We start from the raw sequence: 4,486 nt of genomic DNA, 5'->3' as shown, positions 1-4,486 counted from the left end.
GCACTGGCACAGTGAGGTACATTGTTGGCATACATGCCTACGACATTCGTCACATATCTGACAATAGTACGATGACAAATATCCTACGAATTGTTCAAGTAGGATTGCATGACATTTATAAGGATATATATATACATACATACATACATACATACATACATACTTGCATACACACACACACACACACATTTATATATACATACATATACATATACATATGGGTTTTAGATGCTGCGACCGACGATCAAATTCCACTCTTACGTGCTGCATTTTCACAAGGACACCAAGTTATGGTTGCTGTTCACGAGCGCGGATTTGTACTGGCTATATATATATGAATATAAAGTACCTGGTTAAATACAACATATAGTAATTTAGACGTAAAGACTCACCTAATCGTTACTGACATGTCTCAGAAATACGATTTAATTATAGGTATAACTGATCTTCTCAGTTTAGGTATAACTCTCACTGGTCTGCCTAAAGGGCTAGACCCAAATAAAGATCAGTCAGATGATAACATGTTAAAGATACCTAAACCTCCGGAAGGTGAAGCAAAGGATATGATTCCGCACTTTACCGATATAATTATGAACTTAATTATACAAAACAGGAAGATTGCAATAACTGACTGGTGTATGTTTAAGTTCTCTAACGGGTACGTTAAGCTTGACTTAACAAACGTCGACTTCTCTAAGTTAAAGTTTCCTTCACACAACTACGTGAGTTGGAGACACAAAGACGCCGCCAACCCCCAAATTGAAGATTGGTTAAAACAGGGTCTAATTGAAATCAATTATGAGGTAATCCCAGTTAACTTAGCTCTCTTAGCGGTCGATCAATATAAATCTGATGGAACATTTAGTAAAACAAGAGGAGTACTAGGCATGTCGCCAATTAACAAACTAATTTCACAACACAGTTTTCCCTTACCAAAGATAAGCGAGATACTACGCAAAATGGAAGGTGCGACTATCTTTTCCAAGGTAGACTTAAAAGCTGCATTCCATCAATTACAAATATATGTGCCGCATAGGAAATAATCTCCTTTGCTTGGAAAGGTAAGAAGTACCAGTTTAAAGGTGCACCTGAAGGCCTACACATGTTACCTTCTTTCTTCCAACAAGTTATGATGGAACCATTTGCGGACCTGTCGGATAACGTATCAGCATGTTTAGATGATATAGTTATCTTTACAAAGACAGCACATGAACATGCTAAACTCGTTAAAGAAGTCTTAAAGCGACTAAACCATGCCAAACTTAAGATTAATGAAAACAAGTGTTCTTTTGCTAAAGATACTATACACTTACTTGGTTACAAGGTATCTGCAGCAGGGGTAGAAATTGATCCTGGCAAGAAATAATTTCTGTTGGATTTATCAACAGAGGTTACTGGAAGAGATGTGAACTCTGTGTGTGGATTTGTTAACTTCTTCTCGGATTCGGTCCCTCATCTTTCTCATTACTTGAAGCCTTTCAGTCACCTACGGCTGCACAATGGACCTTTGGGAAAGCTCTGGACTAAAGAATGTGATGATGCATTTAAGCTAGTCAAAAGTAAAGTAATGGACGCACCCATCATGCAATACCCTGTGGATGACGTACCACTCCAAGTAGCAACCGACGCTTCAGATCGAGCGGTAGGTGGAGTGCTATACTAAACGATAAATGGTAAACCACGCTACATACAATTATTTAGCAAGAGTTATAATAAGAGTCAACGAAATTACTCTACCGTTAAACAAGAGCTCCTTGCTATTGTTACCTGCGCTAAGACAGTTTAAAGACTACCTTTATGGAAGTTACTTTGCTGTCGCCTGTGATCAAAAGTCTTTAACATACTTAAAGGACATGAACCCTGATTCACAGTTGGTGAGCCGCTGAGTTTTCTTTTAACATTACACAGTTACCAGGAATACATAATCATCTTCCTGACATGCTCTCGCGACTTGTCCCTGACTACCAGAAAACAGTTAAAGATTTATTAGCAACCGATTGGATGCTTAATAATAAATGGTTTAACCTCGCTCAATCAAGATGGGGTCCATTTACTCTTGATATGTTCGCCGCAGAACATAACAAACAGGTTTCTGAATATAGGTCGTTGACTCATCCTAAAGGTGATGCCTTTCAACTTGACTTATCAAAGCATAATGCGTGGGCTAACCCACCTTGGCAACTTATCGCACAGTTGTTAAATTATGTTAATATTACTAAATCTACCATTACGCTGTGTTGTCCCTTAAGTAGCTCCGACCCATGGATACATGATTTAATTATTATGATACAAGACGAGCCTATCTATGTCGACCGTTAAACCGACACGTTCTTGTATCGGGGATCCTATTCTATTAAGAAGACGCCTTGGAAACACACCATCGTTTATCGCATCGGTCCTGCAGGTACCACTAAGTAACCCTCAACCGAGTTCTTAGCTAAACTAGAAGAGTCTAAGGAGTTTGAACAAAAGCTCAAGACTCGTACAACACATGCACCCAACAAGAATGCAGTCGAGGCAATGCCGATTGAGACGGCATTAGATCGTAGAAACATGGAACTAGCTAAGGCCATGGATCAAAGACTCAAAGCTCTAAGAGAACCTGAAGCTCGCACTCAACTACTTAAAGCGCTGCTTAAAGAACAGCCAGGAGTTGCGAAACAACTGAAGAAGATACTTCAACATTCTAATGTCGTTTATCACGTATCTCAGGAGTCTACTCCTCCTGATATTTAAGTTGCCCTATCTAACGGGACTATGGTTCATCCAGCCAGCGTTACACAGAATCTGACTGACTTAGAAGAGCTCGAGAGTAGAGTTAAAATAATACATAATTTAACTCATCGAGCATAAGAGCATACTTATAAGATGTCTATTCGTGTAGGGCTTGATCACCCGGCGCTGAAAGAAACCCTACGTGAAGTATACCGACGCTGTACTGATTGTGAAAAGAACCAGATCAAGCGCTACGATTCGGCACCCCTAAAAAGTGTGACAGAAGACCAACCGATGCGCCGAATCATAGTCGATTTGGATAAACTCACACGATCCAAGCACACTGGCGATGTATATATCTGTCATTTCTTATGTGTGGCTTCGGGCTATAACTTGCTTTATGCAATACCGAACAAACGCCCGCAAACAGTGGCAGAGATATGCTATCACGTCTTTAATGACTTCGGTTTCCCACGAGTACTATGTTCTGAAAACGGTAGTGAGTTTTGTACCGACGTAATGGAGGCACTTATACTCGTATCAGGCATGACCCATAGGCGTGGTGTTCCTTATAAATCTCAAACGCAGGGTGCAAATGAGACACGTCATAGAGAACTAAAGAAGCTATTGCGTACCGCACTGGATGACGTTGAGGGATGTGGCCTTATCATTTGAAATGGGTTCAGACTCAAATGAATAACAGCATGAATCCTCAAACTGGAACACTCCCGTTTCACTATTTCTTTGGCCACTATAGTGAATTACAAGCAACGTTTGACAAAACTGAGCCCGAGAAGCATGTTACTCCGTGGCTATAAAAGATCGAGCAGATGCAAAACGTTGTTTATCCCTGTTTACTCGAGCACAAAAATCGTGCCCTACTTAAAGCGCATGACCGATGGAATAACACTAAGAACATTGTTCAGTTCAAAGTTGGCGATTATGATAACATTATAAATCGCAATGCCAACGTTACCGAACTCTCTTTTAAGACAATTGGACCTTTTGTTATTTCCTACCATGATGAGAAGAGTGATACTTACGAAGTGAATAACATAGATGGTACTAGCGCAACAAATCTAGGCACTCGCCGTATCCCTACCTCCGAACTATCATTCGCTCGCTCATTTGATTCTGATGTCCCGGTTATGGAGTCACAAGTCAAAGATATATTTGACAAAACATCCGAAGACGGTTACACTTACTACAAGACCCGTTTTATGGATGGGACAGTAGCTTGGCTAACCTCCGATGCGTTTCGTGAATCTCGCGACTTCCTTCGTATTTCTAATAAGAAATGAAATAAGCGTTTACATAAGAACACACGAGATAAACGGAAAGGGTTTCATCAGGTGACTACAAACCCGGATGGATCTGAAATTCCCTATTTGCCACCTACTTCCTATGTCACTAAAATTTCAGATCTGCTTACCAACAGAGCAGAAAATTCTTCGAGGTTACTTACTAATGAAGAACAACCTTTGGCTATTACTAAACCACGTAATAAACGTAAGGCGCCTACATCAGAAATGATTACTGGACCAAATACTAAACGACATAGAGTACAACATGAGTCTTGAACCCGTACATATAGGCACATACTTACTCGATAAGCCATGACCGAAACCGGTTTACTTTGGTTTTTGCTTTACGAACTAGATCATATCTTCACGTACGTCCGTAGTCCTAAAAGCTACTGGGGGCAATGTAGAAATACGGCCTCCGGTCAGTCTAGAATAAAACCCTAAAAACACATTGGTTTTTATTTGTA

Source organism: Sphaeroforma arctica (assembly GCF_001186125.1).
Source record: "Sphaeroforma arctica JP610 unplaced genomic scaffold supercont1.588, whole genome shotgun sequence".
NCBI classification, from domain to species: Eukaryota; class Ichthyosporea; order Ichthyophonida; genus Sphaeroforma; species Sphaeroforma arctica.
This window is presented reverse-complemented; position numbering follows the sequence as displayed.